Source organism: Prionailurus bengalensis, chromosome A3 (genome assembly GCF_016509475.1).
Source record: "Prionailurus bengalensis isolate Pbe53 chromosome A3, Fcat_Pben_1.1_paternal_pri, whole genome shotgun sequence".
Taxonomy (NCBI): Eukaryota; Metazoa; Chordata; class Mammalia; order Carnivora; family Felidae; genus Prionailurus; species Prionailurus bengalensis.
In genome coordinates this window covers 16,131,223-16,151,940 of record NC_057354.1, presented here as the reverse complement: position 1 = coordinate 16,151,940, position 20,718 = coordinate 16,131,223, and the positions used below count along the sequence as shown (strand labels likewise).

The 20,718-nt window shown below is 43.4% G+C and overlaps 1 protein-coding gene across 4 annotated transcripts in view; it reads left to right on the top strand.

Annotated features, from left to right (window-relative positions):
- The window catches only part of PKIG (cAMP-dependent protein kinase inhibitor gamma), a 98,560-nt gene that overhangs the window by 50,542 nt on the left and 27,300 nt on the right, over window positions 1–20,718 (top strand). Inside the window, exon 1 of one of the 4 annotated variants that reach the window (XM_043602299.1) lies at window positions 15,443–15,614. The exons of 2 other annotated variants lie outside the window; for them this stretch is intronic. The gene's annotated coding sequence lies outside the window, so the exon portion shown is untranslated. Of the gene's footprint in view, window positions 1–15,442; window positions 15,615–19,267; window positions 19,393–20,718 lie in introns of those variants that run through there. One more of the 4 variants, XM_043602302.1, reaches the window with a different exon arrangement.

Sequence of the window (20,718 nt, the reverse complement as noted above, 5' to 3'; positions counted from 1 at the left end):
TGTATTTCGCCACTCTAATTGTAACTTTTAGGATTGTTTTCAGTTTGTCAGTCTTCAGGACACTGGTAAATCAGCAGCCTGAGTCCAGCCTTTGCACACATCCCATAATGATTTCTCCAGGAAGTGGGTTGACCTGGTCAAAGGACATGTATATATATATATGTGTGTGTGTGTGTGTGTGTGTGTGTGTGTGTGTGTGTGTGTGTGTGTGTGTGTGTCTGTGTGTATACGTGTATGTGTGTGTGTGTGTGCATATGTGTGTATGTATATATATTTTTTAATGTCTTTGTTTAAGTTTATTTATTTTGCAAGAGAGAAAAAGCATGACTTGGGGAGGGGCAGGGAGAGAGGGAGACAGAGAAAATCCCAAGCAGGCTCCGCACTGCACTGTCAGCGCAGAGCCTGATTCAGGGCTCGAACCCACGAACCATGAGATCCTGACCTGAGCCGACGTTGGACGCTTAACTGAGCCACCAGGCATCCCTGTATATATGTATTTTTAATCAAGTAAACTTTATTTTTTAAGTTTATTTATTTATTTTGAGAGAATGAGAGAGAGCAGGGAAGGGCAGAGAGAGAGGGAGAGAGAATCCAAGCAGGCTCTGCACGTTCAGCATGGAGCCCTGTGCAGGGCTTGAACTCAAGAACTGTGAGATCCTGACCTGAGCCGAAATCAAGAGTCAGAGGCTTAACGAACAGCCACCCAGGCGCCCCAGTAAACTTTCTTTTTTAGACCAGTTTTAGGTTCAAGCAAAATTGAACAGAAAGAGAGAGTTCCCATGCACCCCCTGTGCATGTAGGATTTTAAGGACTTCAGTGTGTGTTACCAAGTTGCCTTTTAAGACCCTTGTACCACTTTCTATTCTTAACTTACATTTTCCCTTTTTTTCCACAACACCATGTGTTATCATTCAAAAGAAGTCTTTGATAAGGTACATTTGAAACAATACCTACTCCAGTCATCTTTTTTTTTTAATTTTTATTTTGAGACAGGGATAGACAGAGCATGAACAGGGGAGGGTCAGAGAGAGGGACACAGAATCCGAAACGGGCTCCAGGCTCTGAGCTGTCAGCACAGAGCCCGACGTGGGGCTCGAACTCACGGAGCGCGAGATCATGACCTGAGCCGAAGTCGGCCACTCAACCGACTGAGCCACCCAGGTGCCCCTACTCCAGTCATCTTAAGACTGATTTATTTTCTTCTGAAATTCATATTTATGTTACTCATCCCATTACTATTTTTTATGGTTGGTGGTGGCAGAGTGCCACCAATCTTCCTTCCTTTGCCAATTTAACAGAAATTAGAAAAGTAATACCTTTTATTTATTGATATTATTATTATTATTATTTGATGTTTGTTTATTTTTGAGAGAGATAGAGTGCAGTCAGGCACGGGAGGGGCAGAGAGAAGGGGACAGAGGATCCAAAGCAGGCTCTGTGCTGATAGCAGTGAGCCCCGTATGCAGCTTGAACTCACAAACCGCAAGATCATGACCTGGAGCAAAGTCAGATGTCCAACCAACTGAGCCACCCATATGCCCCATATTATTATTTTTTTTGAGAGAGAGAGGGAGAGAGAGAATATGAGCAGGGGAGAGGGGCAGAGAGTGAGAAAGAGAATCTTAGAATCTTAAGCAGGCTCCACACTCAGCATGGAGCCCAATGCAGGGCTGGATCCTACAACCCTGGGATCATGACCTGAGCCAAAATCAAGAGTCAGACACTCAACAGACTGAGCCACCCAGGTGCCCCCGAAAAGTAATAATTGTACACAAAAATAAGCACGTAGACCAGAAAGATACAAAGAAAAAAAAAGTCTCCCTCCTCACCCAGGCTTTCTCCTGAAAGTTACTTGGCTTTTACTTTAATGGTTTTTAGCAATTGTGGTTACTTCCAAAATTGTAAATAAGATCTATACACACACATAGCTATTTTTTCTTCTTTATTTGTGTTTTTAGAGTGTTAACTTTGACACGTAGCTCCGTATTCCTAAATGACAGATGTCTTAAAAAGTTCTGGTGCTTATCTCCTCTCACTTGACTTGTGCTTCTTATTTGACCTCAGAAAACTTCCCATGCTGGCTTGCTTTTAATTCAGGCATGTATTTGCATATTTGCTAGAGTGGTGGCACCAATCATTTGAGGTGTTTGGGGAGGCAAGTTATTTATTAAATATATTTAATCCATTAATTATATCTAATAATTATTTAGTATATGTAATCCACGTTAGTTAAAATGGCAGTCTTAATCCACTCACTTTGTATCTCTTGACTCTCCTCTGTAAAAGATGAAGAGATCAGCACCCAGCACTACACTTTACCTTCTGTTCTTCCTTCTTCATTCTACATTCAGATGAGATGCTATTATTTTCTTCGTTTTACAGATGAGATAGCAGAATTAAGAGAGGTTAAGGGATTTGCCTGAAGTCACATAGCTCATAAATGGGAGAGGGAGCCAGGATTTTTTCTCAGGTGCATCTGCTTATACTGGTGCCTCGTTAACATAGCCTCTCCGCTCAGTCCCTCAAGGCCGTTATGACCTCCACTCCCCATCCTGTTTCTGTTGCTGCTATTGTTTTTTTTTCCCCTGTGAGTTTAGGGAAAGGTAGGTAGATCTGTATTTTGACTTTGGCTGAAAGACTTACAAGCTGTAAATTACCAAATCACTGTGCCCTTGAATATAAGCACTTACAAGATGTTTTGCAGAAGAAATTAGACAATCTACTTGAAAGTTCCTGTGCAATGCAAACATCAGACATGATTAATTTCAGAGCTCAGTAAATATTTGTTGATGTAACAATGCAAACCAGCAATGTAGATTGTGGACTTCTGTTAGCATAGATGAGTCCTTTGGAACAATCATTTAGTTTGTTAATTCCTTTTTCTTGAAGTGGCATTTAAAAATCCATGGTTACTTACTGTTTATTAAAGAAAAGAGCTCTGTTCTTTTGGAGATGTTTTTATGCAGACACAAAGGGAAATCAAAGTCCACAGAAAAGCAGGCTGGCTATTTAAAGTGGCTCCAATGTTTTGGCCTCTTGTTGCTTTCCTCCACTTGTGCTTCATATTCTCATCACTCATTTCCACCTGTTGTTCCATTTGTAGTTAGTTAGACCTGGGGCCAAAAAGGAAGTTGAGGGTCGAGGTTACTCTGAAGCACTGCCTGACTTATCCCACCCTATTGTAGTGGTCTGTTTTCTTTCCTTCCCTCAGTTGACAATAACTCAGTGAGTACAGGGATCACGTTGCATTTGTTTATGCCTTCAGCATTTGGTGTATTAGGTCTCCAACAAATGTTTATAAATGAATGAATGCCAGCAGTGTTTTTCTGACTTCTGCATAAACTGCAAGGTGGCTTGTGATACCCATTGTCGGCGACAAACTACATCTGGTGCAGTTTCCCTACAGTGGAGTCCCCGAGATGGCCTTGGACAGGTTCCACGGACCTCTTGAAATTATATACATCCAAAGGTAATGCGTTTTCCAAAGAGCAGCATCTTACTTTTCATCACATTCTCAAAGGAATATGTGACCTAAAATGAGTTGGCAACCACACAAATTGTGAAAAGCTTTTCAGTGGTGTGGAAGAGCCATTAATTTATTTTTGTGCCCACACGCATATCAGTTTGTTGCTTGACCCTCTTGATAAATAAACTATATGTAAGTAACCCTGATGTGTTAGCACTTAAAGATCTAGATAAGATCAGCTTGATTCCTTGTTACTTGCCCGGTAAAAGTCCAAAGTTTCCCCAGGAATCTGCAGATTCTTTGGGGGTGAAGGTGTGGCTTCTGTTCTCTGGGTCATCTCCGCCTCCTCTTTCTCTGTTTTCTCAACCTGTCCGTTTCAGAATTGAAAGTCAATCCCTTCCTGGTTTCTGTCAGGAACACAGAATACACTCACAAAAAGCATTTGTAAGTGTTGTTACCAGCTTTGCTGGTGATTTGGGAGCCCCAGAAAGGGGTCGCATGGCAGAAAATCCAGACCTCTGGCTTCTTCCTGGCTCCCTGTTCCTTCCCTTTCTTTTATTCATCACAGATTTCCCCTTGGAATTCAGTTCTTCTTTATTGTGTAGAGCTACTTGGCAACCTTCAGCTTTTATTTCTGTTATTTTTGCATGGCTGAACTCAAAAAGGTGACCAGGAGCCAAAAGGGCCTCCCATTTGACAGCCTTTCTCTTTGGAAGGCAGATGTGGCTGTAACGATTTTTTTTTTCTTGTTGTATATATATTTTAACATCTTTTCAACTTCCTTGAATCCATCTTACTAAATTCTGTAGGTCTGTGTTCTTATGAAGAATGTCCCTGACTTCACTGCAAACGTAGGCCTTTATAAATGGGGTAGGACCTATAAGCATGCCGAAAATCTTGTTCTTACATAGAAACGAAAGAGGACGAACATTTTTATCTTGAGATCTGCAAAACTAGTTTCCCTCACTGTGCCGTAAACTGAGTTTCCTTCTCCAAGTTTCTTTAACTTTTTATTAATCTTCTTTTTTTAAAAAGGTAGTAATATATTTATTTTTGATGACTATGACATCAGTATGAATTTTTCAAAAATTAGAACAGTGTGGAAGTACACAATTAATGAAACCCCTCCCCCACCATAATCCTGTCCAGAGATGGCCTCTGGTAACATTTTGGTACATATCCTTGTAGAGATTTAAATGCATATAGCAACAATAAAACACTGACTATGAGCCGGGTACAGTGCTTTGTCTCATTAAATCTTCAGTGTCTCTGAGATGGGGCCCCCCATTTACCAAACAGTAAACTGGAGGCTTATAGCTAACTGATGACTTTCCTAAACATATTTCCAATATTTGCTTCTGTAAACAGTCTACAGTAAATGAAGACGTAACTAGCTGTTGCTCTTGTCTGTTTATGTCCACATGATAAATTTCCAGAACTGTAATTGCTTAGTCAAAAAGGGTGCACATTGAAACTTTTGGTGCATTTTGAGAGCGGTGGTGAAGAGCATGGGCTTCGTGGTCATACATACCAGTGTTCATATCTTCACTGCCACTTGCTGGCCACTCGCTAGACTTAAGCTGTGCCTCAGTTTGCTCATCTGTAAAATGGGGTAATTCCAGAAACCTCACATGGCTTGTGAGGATTAAATGAGATGATGCATGTAACATCCCTGGCTAGTATTCAACACATAGGAAGAGCAGTGCATTAGACACACTGGGTCATTGCTCATATAAAGCCAACATTTCAGTGTGGAAGGTGGGGAGTCGCAGTGAAGACGAACAGTACACAAATTAATGAGCAAGAAAAATAGCATGCCATGCAGACATTTAAAAGTAAGTGATGTGATAGGTAGATGGGTGGTTACCTTAGGTTGAATGGTTGGGGAAGTCCTCAAGAGGTGACATTTTAGCTAAAGTCTGAATAATGAGGATATTCTTTAAATTCCTAGAAGTAGAATTGTGGTATCAAAATTACATGCATTAAAGCCTTTTGTTAATATATTGACCAAATATTACCAGCTGACCAACAAAAAAATTTTTTAATAATTTACATTCCCTCTGCATATAAACATGTTTCTTTCCTTCACCTTTACCAGCACTTTTCTTTTGATTTCAAAAAGTGGGGTTAATATAAAGATTATCTTGGAGACCTTCCTGTTTGTCTTCTAATGTGCTTCATTAGCAGGGGTCAAAAATAAGAAAACAAGTTAGTCCCTTGGAGGGATCCCTTACTTGTCCAACATCACCCCTACTATAAACCTTTCTGCTCACTCACTCTGCCCTTTTTCTCTATGCCAGTTCCTGCACGCATTGTGTGACAGGACTGGAAGCCACCAGCACGTTAACCAGCATACATGTCAACAACCACGTTTCCCCTTGGGAATCAGGCAGTGCCTGGCTCAGGGGAGGTGCTGATCAAGCATTGCCTTTGCTATAAAAACAAGGCAGCTTTTAGAGGTGGGGCTGGTCTTTCCAAACAAATGTGTTGGCAAGGGTATAATAACCTGTGCGTTACAACTGCGCAGAAGGCTCTGCACATCTTTCTGTTCCAGTCACACCCCTCTCCGTGTGGCATGCGCTGGGGGCAGGGGTCTTGTGAGCAGTCACTGCCACTGCGGCTGCCCCAGAAGCGGTGCGTAGTGTCTCTTTGGTTTGTTTGGAATGTGTGTATGATTACATATTGTTTGTGGATCTGTTCTGTAAAACCTTTTATCATCCTAAAACTGTGTCATAAGAAACATTCTCTTTGCAGGTCTTGAGTGGGGCTCAACATCATTACAGTGATATAGTACATGTTCAGTTACAGAGCTTATTCAGATACTGTTTTAATTTCAGTCATATTTTTTATAGAATACACATGTATTAGACTTTAATCTCTGATTCAAGCCTTAAAGAAAATGACATTATGTAGTTTAAGCTCACAGGCAAACGGACTGCAAGTTACGTGTTCTTAAAATGTGATTTCTTTTTATGATCTTGATCTTTTTAAACTCAGCAACCTAAATAAAACATCCTGAGGGCAAAATGTGTGAGCGAAGGGGTCCGGGGGTGGCGTAGGGAGGGAATGTGTTTGATGAAATTGTCCAGGAGCAAAGCACCACTCACTTGAAGCCCAGAGATTTGTCATCCAAATATGTGCAGATTGCTGGTACTATAAATAGTTTGAACTCGAGTAAACAGCTTCTTCCCCCTAGCTACTGCTTGGCCATTGTTCAGATGCCAGAACAGCCAGGGAATAGCATCTCAAACCAAGCTCATGGCACTTGTGCCCAACTCTTAGTCTGCTTCTTTGCCAGGTAGAGCCAGCAGCCACCCAGGGTTTGAGATGACCAGAAGGCAGACATTCAGGCCCTTTAGTTGCCCACTTTTGACTTCCACCCTGACCCAGCCTATCGTTACAGCTTTATAAACTTGCCTCTGCTCTAGAGTAGCAACAAGCTAAGGCTCCTGGCAACTATAAAAAGCCCTGGAACCACATGGCCGATGAGTACATGTAGGAGACACAGACATTTTCTTTTTCAGGGCTGAAGCATGCATGGCTCATTCCTTTCTTTTGGAGCCAAGGAGAGTGGCACTGGCTGTCAGAACCGCTGCAGGCTGCCCATGCCAGCAGCTGACGTGCCATGTGCCAGGAAGACAGGCTGTTGACATTTTAAGAACCCCTTTGAGGACTCAAGTAAAATGCTGACATTAGAGCAACCGAGGACATTCCATGGTTTATTACTATATTTCCTTTGGAAAAAATAAGTCTCTTTTTAAAATTCCTGCTTCAGCTGCATTCATTTACTCTGACTCTATGTCAGATGCCTCTGAGGAGGTTATGAATAACAACATTTTGTTGTTGAGGGGAACAGATGATAGGAATGATAGAAAAGTAGTGAATCGGGATCAGGGAACCTGGATTCTGGGGCAAGTTACCTAACTTTTCTTAGCTTTAATTCTTTCATCTGTCAAGTATAGGTAATTCTGTCTCTCCTGCTTCATGGGTTGGATGACAAAATGGATGTAATAATACTTTCTGGACTATATCAAACTAGTGGACCATAAAGGAGAGGTAGGTTAGTTAGAAAGAGTCTCGCAGGCCTGGCCTTCTACTTTGTAACCTCAAGCAAATGGCTAAGGTCTCTCAACCTTAATCTTATCATTTGTAAAATGGGAATATTGATATCTGCTTTGCAAGAGTGTTATAAAGATTAGAAATAACCTATATTTCTAGAAATATTTCTAGAAATAACCTATAAAATAACCATTTGCACTGACAAATGGTAGATAATTATTAAACTGCAGTAATAATTATCATTATATTTAATGTGGAGGCATTCACTCTGGTTATTCAGGATTCTTTGCCTAGAGAAACAGATTCAGTTTGTAGATGTTGAGATTAGCAAAAGGCCCAGCTAAAAGCTGATGGCAGTAACTGATAAAAAAAATAGATAACATTTTTAAAAAGTCAATACACAAACATAATTTTTAAAAGAAATCTGCAGGTCTGGAAGGATACCCGTTTCCTGCTTGCCCCTCCCCCGAGGCAACATCTTCTGCCTTTAGCTCTTCCAGTGGTTCCCTCTGTTTCTCTAAGTAACATTACACTACCTCCACTATTTTTTTTTTAATTTTTAATGTGTATTTATTTTTGAGACAGAGAGAGAGGGGGACAGAGGATCCAAAAAGTGGTTCTGAGCTGTCAGCACAGAGCCCAGTGCAGGGCTCGAACCCACGAGTGGCGAGATCATGACCTGAGCTGAAGTCGGACACTTAACTGACTGAGCCACCCAGGTGCCCCTCCACTTCTTTTTTAAAACTAATTTTTGTTTTTGTCAAAATGGCATATGCACATAGATTCTTTTTAAGATCAATATCATTACTTGTTACTGAAACAACAAATAATGTTTCATTAAACAAATAATGTTTCAATAAATTGTTACTGAAAATGGCTGTCTTCTGCCCCCACCCCTCTATCCCCTGCCTCCTGCCCTGCTTCCAAGAGCATCCATTTTGGATCCCATTAGTTGTTTGTTCTAGTCTTACTTCCATGTATCCAAATAATATGCTTATACAGCTGCCTCTCTGTGTAAACATTCTCTTATTGTGGAAATTTTCAAACATATTCAATACTAGAATAATATAACGAGTGGTCATGTACCAGCCATTATCCAGCTTCAAGAATCATGACCCATCTTGTTTCATCTGTGCCTATAGCCACTTTTCCCCTTGCCACTGGATAATTTTGGAATAAATTTTAGGCATCATGTCATTTCATCAGTAGCAATTTCAGCATGCATCTCTAAGAAAACAAGGATTGCTTTGTTAAAAATGTAACTATGCTACCCTTATCACATATAAAATAATTAATAATCCCTTATTACTAGCAAAGATCTCTGATTAACTCCTAACTATTTTTTTTTATTCAAATCAGATGCAAGCAAGGACCACACACTACCATACAACTTTTTCTTTGTTCATCAGTTTTATTTTATTTATTTAGTTTTTCTTTGTTCATCAACTTAGGTGTTACCTATTGACCTCCTCCAATGGCACATTAGGCTTTAGCTTTTTTTATAAGCACCGCAGCCCCCCTCACGCTTCTCCTTTACCTTTTTCACCCAGTATCACTGGTTTTGGGTTAAGTCAGTATCCAGTGTTTTGTAGCATTATGGCGTCGTAAATATTTACTGCTGAGCCAGTAATGTTCTGGTTATTTTTCCTTTCTGTACGGCTTTTCCTGGATGTAATAACAGCTGCGTCTTTACTATGCTCAGTTCTCTTTGTTTCTTACTGCAAAGTCTTCCCATACTCTTCCGTGGACTCTCAGTACGATTTTCAGCACACCTGTCGGGGAGTCCCCAGTCAGACTGGCGCTCTCTAGGCCTGCGGGTCAGCTGAAGTCCTGAGCTACCCTCAGCCTCATCCTGGGCGTTCCTTCCACCTCTCTTGTTAGATCCCTGCTTTCAACTCCTACCTTACAGCTTAAACCCTCCTTTAGGGGAAGGATATTCTCCAGGAGTTGAGTGAGAAAACAGTACACGAGAGAAACTGTTCTGAGTCCTTCCATGTATCAAAATCATCTGCATTTTGCCTCGCTGAGGATAAATTCTAGGTTCCAAATCATTTTCTTTTAGAACTTTTCCCTTTGAAAGCGTTGCTCCGTTGTCTTCCGGCAGCCAGTATTGCTCGGAAGAAGTCTGATGCCATTCTGATTCTTTTCTTTTGAAACAGTCTCCCTAGAAACGTGGAGGATTTTTTTCCTTTTGGATTCTGCAAGGTTAGGAGAATGCATATAGGCATGGGAGACTCTCCTCCTTTTTAAGGATGCAGCCTTCCTTTCAGCCCTGGGAACGTTTCCTCATGATTTCTTAGATGATTTCCTATTGTACCTTTCTTTGTATTCTTTCTCTGGAATTCCTATTTAGTCTAATGTTGAACTTCCTGGATTGTTGTTCTAGGTCAAAATCCTTTTTTATCCTGTAAACTTTTCCCCCCTATACTGTATTTTGAAAGATTTCCTTTTCATGTTTTCCAGGTTTTCTACTGAATTGTTAATTTCAATATTCATATTATTAATTTCTAAGAGTTCAGTGTTGTCAGCTTATTTTATGGACATAGATAGTATCTTCAGAATCTCTCTGAAGACATAAGAAAATTTTTTGAAAGGTTTTCACTTGTCTGAATTTCTTTCCCATAAAAGAGTCCATTTTCTCTATATTTTAGTTTCTGTCCTGCTGTTGGTTTTCCTCAAATGCCCTGTGATGCCTTTTTTTTTTCTTTTTTTTCCTTTTTTTTGCCAATTGTAAGCAATAATAAAAGCCTCCTTTTAGGAGTTAGGCCTTCGTTTCCTCTGGAACTGGTTGTCTGTTTGCCACATGGACCTCACCCCTGCCTGGGAAGCTGCCAGAAGCTCTGTCTACCACACTAAAGGGTACACTTTGCTTTAGGGCACCTGACCAGCAGTTAGACTGAGGGGCCCTCAAAGGTCAGGATAAGGACGCCCAATCTCCTATGAGACAGGAGGTATCCTGTGAACCTACCTATTTTTTTAAGTGCATGCTATCTGGGATCAGGCTTCCCTTCTCTTGCCATCCCTCCATCGGGCACACTGGCTGCATCACCAGCAGTCTAAGGGGGCCCAGGAGGTGGACCCTCAGAACATCAAACCCTATAAAGAATACAGCCAGGTATATTCCAAAATCAAAAAAAAAAAAAATCAAACATTTCTTTGTCATCTTTTGTGGGACTGACTCCTCTCTGCCCCCAAATGACTTAAGTGTCTGATTTTATTTTATTTTTTATTTTTAAGTTTACTTATTTATTTTGAGAGAGAGAGAGAGAGATAGAGAGAGAGAGAGAGAGAGCGCGCGCATGAGTGTGCACAGGGGAAGGGCAGAGAGAGAGAATCCCAAGCAGGCTCTGCTCTGTCAGCACCCAGAGCCCAACATGGGGCTTGAACTCACGAACCTCGAGATCATGCACTGTGCCGAAATCAAGAGTCGGACACTTAATTGACTTAGCCACCCGGGTGCCCTTAAGTGTCTGATTTTAAAACATTATTTGAGTGTAGGTATGGTTCTTTTGGGTCCATATGCCAGGAGGTTAACTGGTTATTTCTGTGTGGTAGGAAGATGGATGATTTTCCTCCCTTTTTTCCTGCTCTTCTATATTTCCTCTTTTTTACAGTAAGCAATTATAATTGGAAAGAAAAACAAATCTATTTTTTATAATTGTCTCAGTCAATATGCTTCTTAATAATGTCTAGAGAAAATGGGGACCTTCTAGCTGTGTGCCATAGTGAATAAGAGAGTTTGAAATGGCATGACAACTGAAACCTGCCTTTTTAAAAAAAAATTTTTTTTACATTTATTTATTTTTGAGAGGCAGAGAGAGACAGAGTGTGAGTGGGGGAGGGGCAGAGAGAGAAGGAGACACAGAATCCAAAGCATGCTGCAGGCTCTGAGCAAGCTGTCAGCACATAGCCCGATGTGGGGCTCGAACCCACAAACCATGAGATCATGACCTGAGCCAAAGTCAGACGTTTAACCTACTCAGCCACTCAGGTGCCCGTGAAACCTGCCTTTGATAGGGTGAAAGCTAATTGCATTTTGCAGCAGCTGTTTGGACTAGGTCAGTAGCCATGGCCAGAACTTATTCATCATATGCTCCTTTCAACAGATGTCAGTCAGTTACCAGATCAACAAATTACCTATTGATCTGTGTCTAGAATTTCCTCATGTGTCAAATGGAAATAATAATACCTACTTCATAGGACCTCACAGGGATTAAATGAGATAATTTATATAGAGCAATTGGAATATTACCTGGTGTATGGTAAACGTCCATTGTAAGTTTTTATGATTTATAGATTTTCTTATTTTAACAAGTATCTCATCATATGTACAAAATGCTCATAAATTAAACACAGATCTTTTCCATAAGGAACTCAGATTCTAGCAACATAAGATCTGCCCAAGAATAAATATGCCTCAGAGAGGAGAAAAGCATAAGTTTTGTAAGAGAAAAACAGATAAAGTACTAAGGAAATTCACAGGGAGAGACCCCTTCCAGACTGGGGGGTGAAGGGTGGGAATTAAGGGCAGCTTTGTGCAAAGGGGCTGCCTGAGCCCTTCAGAACAGCTCTGCGCTCAGAAGCAGCCAGCGTTTCCTCAGGTGGAGCCAATACCGCGGGCCGTGTAGAGTTGGGAGCTTTCCTGCAGGGAAACCCTATCAGAGTCAGTAGAGTGAGGGACTTCAGAATACAGGCCTGGCCCCAGGCAGCCCTGGCGAGGAGCCCAGGCTCCTGCCCGTATTCCAGTGAACCTGGCACAGGCTGGTCAGCCTCTGCAGCATCGGTCTCCACAGCTGTAAGATGAGAGGATACCAAATACCTCCTGCCCCTGATAATTGTCAGGGTAACATAAGGTGGTGTCTGTAGAGCGCTAGGCACAGAGCATGGCCCCAGTCCACACGGTAAATCCGCCGTTGTCAGAAGACAGAATGAGCGTGATGGTGTTGTCCTGTTTTCTCTTCATGGACTCTGTCACAGATGTACAAGTATTCAGTCTGCCAGGCAAGTGTTATAAAATGTATGTGGTCGATGGGGCGCCTGGGTGGCTTAGTCGGTTAAGCGTCCAACTTCGGCTCAGGTCATGATCTCATGGTTCGTGAGAGTTCAAGCCCCGCGTTGGGCTCTGTGCTGACAGCTCAGAGCCTGGAGCCTGCTTCAGATTCTGTGTCTCCCTCTCTCTCCGCCCTCCCACACTTGTGCTCTCTCAAAAATTTAAAAAAATAATTAAAAAAAGTAAAATATATGTGGTCGAAGAAAACAATATCTTTGTTTTTATGAACACGCTCCTTACTATTATTCTTGTTCAAATAACAAAACATGATTCAAAGAATTGGGAGTGATTTCAGTAAACTGATCTGTCCAGGGCCCAGCTCATTTTCTGATGCCCCCTTGGGCTTCTGGAATAAAGGCCTGGCCAGACAATAGTCCCAGTCTCCACCTCCAGTCCCTCCAAGCTGAGTGTTCCTGCTGAGAACACAGCTCTAGGTGGGCTTTTGTTCCTTATTCATCCTGAGAATGAATTCTAGAGAATTCTAGAGAAATAATGGGTCCTCTGGCTTCCCAACATCCTTGACTTTATTCATTCACCGTTACATCATCTTCAGAGTAGAGGATGGTGACACTGAATCAGAATTAGAAAATAATGCCTTTACTTTAGGATGTCACAGCTTATTTTTGCAAGTTTTTTTTCCAAGTATTTTTGAACATGTGGTATGTGCCAGGCACTTAATCCACACAATAACCTTGTAGGGTAAGTGTTATTATTCTCACTTTACACAGAAGTTGACTTTCCCAAGGTTATACATTGCTGGACCATCCAAGGACAGGAAGGAAAAACCCAGATCTCTCTGAGATGGTAACTACTGTTCTCCATGAGCTAAGAGGCTGGAGTGCTTTTCCTTCTGTAGCCCCACACCAGCTTTGGGAAGGCCTTAGATTGGCACACTCCCTCCTGACATATAGTCTGTTTGCTTAGTCTTTCCTGATTACAGCATCAAAGATTTCTGAGAACTAATTAAAATTTTTGTTAAGTCACAAACTCCCACAGCCTTACCCCCACCTATAAATAGCTTCTTTCCTAAAAGAGCTCCAATCCCATCTTGCCATCCAAGTAAGTTTAAGACAGATCAGATCTGCCTTTTGTGGGGAAGGGCGGTGGAAGCCCAGACTCCTTCAGGTCACGAGGTATTTTGGTAGCAAAGCAAGTAAGTAGTACCGCCTCTTACCTAATGAATGGCCTGTCGTGTTTCCGTTAGGCAGTAGATGGACTACCTCCCCCTCCCCTGGCCTGGCTGAAAATCGTCCCTCCCACCCCTTCCCTATTTGTTTTAATAAGTTAGCTCATTTTTCTAAGTAGAGATAATCCCATTTAGAAACAAGGGCCATGTTCAGAGAAGTTACCATTCTGAGAAGTAGCCTTGGCATGTGTATGGCATGCATGCTGGCCTAAGTAGGAGTTAAAAGACTCAGTTTCCAAATCTCACCCTTTAATCTTGAGCTGTATGACCGTGAGCATGTCACTTCTCTTTGTTTCATTTTTCCTACCCAGGAAAAGCAGACTAAGAATTTAGCCCCCGGGTACTAATTCTCCTAAAATGAGAATCAGGCGAGATTACGTACGACAACAAAGCTGCCGTCTATCAGCTCGTAGTATGTGCAGATGCTTTCATTTCCCTTGCACGTGTTCTTTCTCACTGCCCTAACAGGCAGGCCCTAGTGTCCCATTTTATAGTTAAAAAAAAAAAAGTTCAGAGCAGTTAAGTCACACAGGACTCAGATCCACATCTCTGGCTCCCACACTGATGCCCATAAGCAATATACATGTCACGCTGCTTCCCCTTGTACCCAGAAGTACAGGGCTTTCGTGTGTCTTCCCCTTCAAGAGCTCTGCAAATGCAAGAGATTGCTACTCTTTCTCCTAACCCCTGCTGGTCCACGTTAATCCCTAAGGACAGTTCTCATACTTCTTTATCTTATCCAGTAGTTTATGCTGCCTCTTCCCATGTCCCCCAGGCCTTGTTCAGTGAATTCTTTGGTGTTTTCTCCCAGAGAAACAGTTCAGCTGCACCACAAAGGAGGCTAAAGGAGCCAGGCTGAGCCTGGCATCTCGGGCATCAGCCTCTGACCTGTCAAGGCTTCTCCCCTCCCTTAAGCATGTCATCAGCCGGCTTGCAGTAAAATTCTTTATGTTGAGATTGTTGATAAGCTCCTCAGTCACTGACCTTCAAAAGTAGGAGGCCCCAAAGCCATCTTCATTGATGGGGAAACTGAGGTGCAGGAAGAGAGGTGACTTGAGGCCATTCAGTTAGGAGTGTGATTGAGACCAGAAGCCAGTTCTCCAGGCAACAGACCAGTGCGCCTTCCGAACCTCACACTTGGGCACATGTCCTCTCCCCTAAGTGAGGGCCAAACATGCACTGTGCCCAGCATGCACCCAGAAAACTTGGGAGGAGAAATTAAACAACTGAGAAAATTGAGCAGGAGGAAATGGGGGTGGGGTCGAGTGGGGATCTCCACCCTAGGAAGCATATTACACACCAAAGTGAATGAAAACACAGCAAAGCAAACCAGATCACCTTCGGTCATCAGTGACTATGAGGCAAAGGGACTTAGGCCAGGATCCCTGGCCCAGTGACTGGATAGGAAGCCTTTTGTCACTAAGGCTGCACTGTTTAAAATTGAAGGAAGGATGTTAGGCAAGTGTGACGGCCTGGGATGCAGTTACAGCCCCCGCCCCCGGCTCATTGTCCAGAGGAAATGGATCTCCCCCGTGGACGGAGAGGTGGAAACCAAGCGAGGCAGCTGAGTGGTTGACATCATCAGGCTGAGCATTGGGTTACAACAAATGGGGACTTACTTGGCCAGAGACGTGGGAAACACCCACTAAAACCCTCGAAGTGCATTTCATTTAGAGACTCTGAAAGAGGGAGGGAGAGAGAGAGAGAGCAAGAAAGAATCCAGACGGCTCTGCCGGCCTGGTCTGCTAATCTTGCTAACCCTCAGAAGGGAAGCATTTTGAATCCTGGTTTCTTAAATCCTCCCCTCACTTGTGACTGAAGAGCCCTGGACTTTGGAGAAACTCTTCGCTCTTGTGAGTAGAACTTTATTCTCCGCTGCTCCCACCCCAAGGGAAAGCAGAGCTTGGAGGCAGAGCCCTCTGGAGAGCTCTGCTGGCTTTATAGCCTGTTGGCCACAAAGTGTCTATTTTTATATTATGATATATTATTGCTCTGAAAATTATGACTTTGTCTGAAACTGCCTGAGGCTAGAGTCTGAACTCAAGCTTCACAGATGGGCTCCATTCAAACGCTGTTTGACTTTTTTACCCCAAGAAGGCTGACAGATTGGCCACAGCTTTAAAAGCAGCTGCTTGCCCTAAAGATAGGTAAAGAAATAAGTGTTCCCTTAGGCATCGGTGTTTGTAAAAACCTTCCGTTTTTTTTCTCTGATTAAGAAGGTGGTACAACCAAATTTACACATTCCAGGGACACAGGTCCCTGCAAGTGAAAATTCCCCGTAGTCCTTTCCTCACAAATATAAGATTGGTATCCTAAATGTAAGCTAGATGATTAGGTTTCATGAAGTTAGCTTATCACATACACCTAATGCCGCAGTAGCTTCATAGACTCCAGGATGGAAAGAAGCGTCGGAAAACTTTAGCTTCGTGGTATTTTTATTGCTTCCTTTTTAAAATTTGCTGTTGATGACTAGAAAATAAACAGAACAAGTGTAAGTAAGCACTTGGGCATTTTATTTGTTGGGGTTTGTTTTTAGGATTTTAAACCGGGTGAGGGGCGCCGAGGTGGCTCAGTCAATTAAGCGTCCGACTTCAGGTCAGGTCATGAGCTCGCGGTTCACAAGTTTGAGCCCCTCATCGGGTTCTATGCTGACAGCTCAGAGCCTGGAGCCTGCTCCTGATTCTGTGTCTCCCTCTCTGCCCCTCCCCCGCTTGCTCTCTCTCTGTCTCTCTCTCTCAAATAAATAAACATTAAAAAACAAAAACAGGGGCGCCTGGGTGGCGCAGTCGGTTAAGCGTCCGACTTCAGCCAGGTCACGATCCCGCGGTCCGTGAGTTCGAGCCCCGCGTCAGGCTCTGGGCTGATGGCTCAGAGCCTGGAGCCTGTTTCCGATTCTGTGTCTCCCTCTCTCTCTGTCCCTCCCCCGTTCATGCTCTGTCTCTCTCTGTCCCAGAAATAAATAAACGTTGAAAAAAAATTAAAAAAAAAACAAACAAAAACAATAAACGGGTGAGCCACTCTGTACAGAGGGGAAGGGAGGAGGCTCACCAGCGGGCGCCGGAGCTGAGGCTTCTGCGCTGGTTTGAGGTACGTGGCTTGCAGCCGCTGCGAGCAACCCACCTCCCCTGCCAGCAGGTAGAAGCAGTTGGGAAAGTTAAAGGGGAAAGACTTCGGCTTTAAGAAACAAAGGGCCACCCAGTGAAACTTTGTGGCCCTGAGCAAGCGTTCTACACTTTCTGGACCCCAGTTTCCTCTTTTGTTCCTAAATAAAGGGACAAAACTAGATGGTCGCTATATTTCAGAATTCAGCTTGACGTGAACCATCCATATCTTTCTTGCTTTTGAGGAGAATCCTTAGGGCTTGAGGAGCAAAGTGCCTGTGGTTTTCAGTATCCCAGAGTGGCTAAAAACGGGCACCTGTGAGGACAATTAAAAGAGGACATAACACAGTAAACAGTAAGTTACTTCTGAGTTTTTATAGTTTTGTAAGGTGTGATGAAGAAAGTCTCAGTGTGGTGTACGTGTGGGCACACACACAATAGGGAGGGAGGAGAAACAAGAATTAACACTAACGAGTGTCTCATAAATGCTCAACCCCATGTTATGCTCACCCTTTTGCAAAACCCGAGGTGGTCAGTGTCATTACTCCCCGATCTCCATTGTATGTTCCATATTATCCTGAACTCCTTCCTCGTGTTCACCTGAACTGTGCTCCCAATTACTGGCATAACTTCCATTCACCGTGTCTCCTCTGGACCATGTGCCCTCTCTCGTGAGTCTGTCTCGGACGTTACCATAACCCCATTACCAGGTAGAAAGCCTGGCACACAGTTCCAGAGGAAACACAGCATACTCGATTTTAATGTAGAGACCACCATCCTAGTCCCTGGCTTGGCACAGGAGAGGGAGAAAAGGAAGGAAAAATCTCTCTGCTGCCCTTCTACCTTCATCTTACCGAGACACGGCCTCTCCTGCTGCGGGAAAGGATGGCCAGAGCCAAAGCACAAAGAAAAGCAGAAGATGTCAAATCTTGAATTTTGAGTTTCTAGGGTCCCAGGTATTGTCAATTTAAGGGATTTTTATCTTTAAGCCTATTAGAGACTCTAACCCTCAAGAAGATGCAGTATTTAAAAACTGCTTGGGGTGCCTGCGTGGCTCAGTCTGTTGGGCATCTGACTCTTGATTTCAGCTCAGATCGTGATTCCAGGGTCTTGCGATCAAGCCCTGCATGGGGCTCACCCTGAGCATGGATGGAGCCTGCTTAAGATTCTCTGTCCCTCTGCCACCCTTCCCTACTCACGTGCTCTCTCTCTCTCAAAAACAAACAAACAGTCACTTGAATTAAGACCATGGTTACAGGAGAGTTCTCAAAGCCCCTTGGAGTATCTGAGAGTTTCAGTCTCCTCCAGCAGCTCAACCCTTGAAAGTGCACCGTTGCTGCCATGGAACCACCATGGCCGTGGGCAGCGGGCCTCTGTCTCTACCCAGCTCCCCAAGATCTCCAGACTTTGGCTGATTTAAAAACTGGTCCTTCCTCCTAAGATGGTGGTGAGGAGGTGATATTTCTGGAAGGAAAGTACCTGGTTTAGGTTTTTATTTTTGTTTGAATTTTAATGCCTTTAGCAGGTGTGCTCCCCAGTTGCTTACCATCTGTGTTATTTGCTTGCCTGTCACCATCTCTAATCTCCTGCCTGCCCCTTGTCCCCTGTGGGCATTTGTATTTTCGACCTCTGGGCTGGTTGGTATTTGCAGTCCTTGTCACTTCAGACTGTCTAGGGTTCAGTGAGAAGTTGGGGAGGGGAGCAGGTACTCCCCACCTCCTAGTGGAGACATCTTAGATTACCTCATAGAGCCTGCTTCTCTTCTGTGAAGTGGGGGGGATCACAGTTATACCTACCTCCAGGGATACCATGGGGATGAAACAGGATAAAGCTCATAGCCTACTTAGTTGGCAGGAAAATGCTTGGGATTAGCTACTTTATGGTTTCCAGAAACAGAATGTTAGCCAAGGTACACAGGCCCTGGCCCCCTGAGTCATTGGATGGCATTTGTTTGAGGGATGTGAGGTCATCTCTGAACTTATCAGTGTTGAAGCCCATCCTGGCTCTTTCAACAAAGCCTTAGCACTGTTTCCTATCACCCAGTCAGGTGCTGTTCTCCTGGGACCAGAGGATGCTGGCCCAGCCACTTAAGGAAGAAGCTGGTGGCAGGTGTTACTTTCTGAGTGTGACAAGAAGCTGAGTTCACCCAATTAACTCTGCTGAGTGTTTTCACAAGGGGCCAGAAGTGATTCCTAAGTGGAGACAGACGTGGAAAATCTAAAGTTCTTGGAAACAAGTCATTAATCATGACCCAAGGCTGAGCTCACTACCTCCTGGAAATCTTTCAGAAATGCTTTATGAAAACTTTGTGCACTGCTTCTTCAAAGAGTGGTTCCTTTGGAAGCTGCCGTCAGGTCTGATGCTGAGTGATTCTAAATTGCAGATTAAAATGCATCTGTCTTATTAGAGGAAGCCAGCGTTTCCTAACTTTATTTAGAAGACGTCTCTTTAATCTTCCAAGAAATTACTACTCTTCAACTTGGCTTTTCCGAAATGAATAATGGACCTTCAGGTCACTAAAGAAATGAAGGTATTGTTAGCTGATGCGTTCTTATTATGTCCCAGGGACTTAGGTCAGTCATTATGTTTAGTACTTTATAGGTGTGGTCTCTGCCATTCAGTAAATTACACTGAGGGCAGACCTAGGACCAAGCATGAGGGTGGAGGAACAGGGCCTGGAGGAGAGATAGCCTGTGGCTTGTGAAGTTCTCAGAGCGTCACGGAAGACAGACAGATGAACAGTTGGAGTGGACCAGCATCTGGCAGATAGGGGTCCCGATCTCCAGCTGGTTGATTACCCCCAGAGCTTTGCCAGCTTTAGGGAGAAATGAGAGCTGCGTGCTGCTGAAGCTTTCACTCCTGGAACCTTCCTGTCCAAGGCTTCAGATGAAAGACAGGAACTCTTCCTCACAAACTGCAGGGGCCCCCGCCTTGGAGGATCCTAAATCTTCATTCCCAGGTTTAAGGAGACATAAGGACAGGTGATTTTGCAGTCTAAGATCACCACTGGATCTTGCTGGTTTGTTTTTATAACATTTATTGTAGAGCATTTCCTTTTTCAGATTATGAAATTAGAACATATTCATGGAAGGAAAGCTAGACAGTACAGAAAAACACTTAAATCCTCACCCAGTGGTTTCACATCTTTGATTTTTTAATAAGGCTTGGCCAGGTCAAAGGGTATGAGCTTTGTTAGGTCTCTTATCCACATTCCAGTTTGGCACCAGAAAGTTTCTGCCAGTGTAAGAAACTCCCCTTTAACAGTACACGCTTGTCCTGTCCTCACCCCCCATCCACTCACCCACACACTACCACTGCTTTTCAGGTTTCACTTGTCATTTTCTGGGCAAAGTCTCTGTTTGCAAATCTCAAAGGTGTTCATGCCATGTGCTACGTTCCCCTGGGTAGGAGAAACCATTGTCTGTGGTTGGAGACTGCAGCCTTCCCTTGTACTTTCCCGTGCGTGTGCAAGAATTCGTCCCCTGTTCAGAACCCTCTGTGTGTCAGGCGTTATGCAAGGCGCTATGGGGAATGCCAAGGTAAATGAGACCTCTAAGCAGCTTGCAGTCTGATAGGAAAAAAAAGACTCCAATAACTCTAACACGTGTCATTGTGCACCCCCAGAGAGGGACAGTGCCATGGAAAGCCTGAGAAAGAGGAGGGGCAGTGGCATTTGAGTCGAGCCTTCAGTTCACTTCAATACTCTTTTCCTGTGTTCAGCTAGTTAGTATTTATTGAGCACCTAATTATTTTCCAGGCACTGGGCAAGGTGATAGGAGGACAGTGTTTCATGGAACAGGCATGGTCCTTCTTCACATGAAGCTTACAAGGACGTGTAGTGGTGTTATGAAATGAA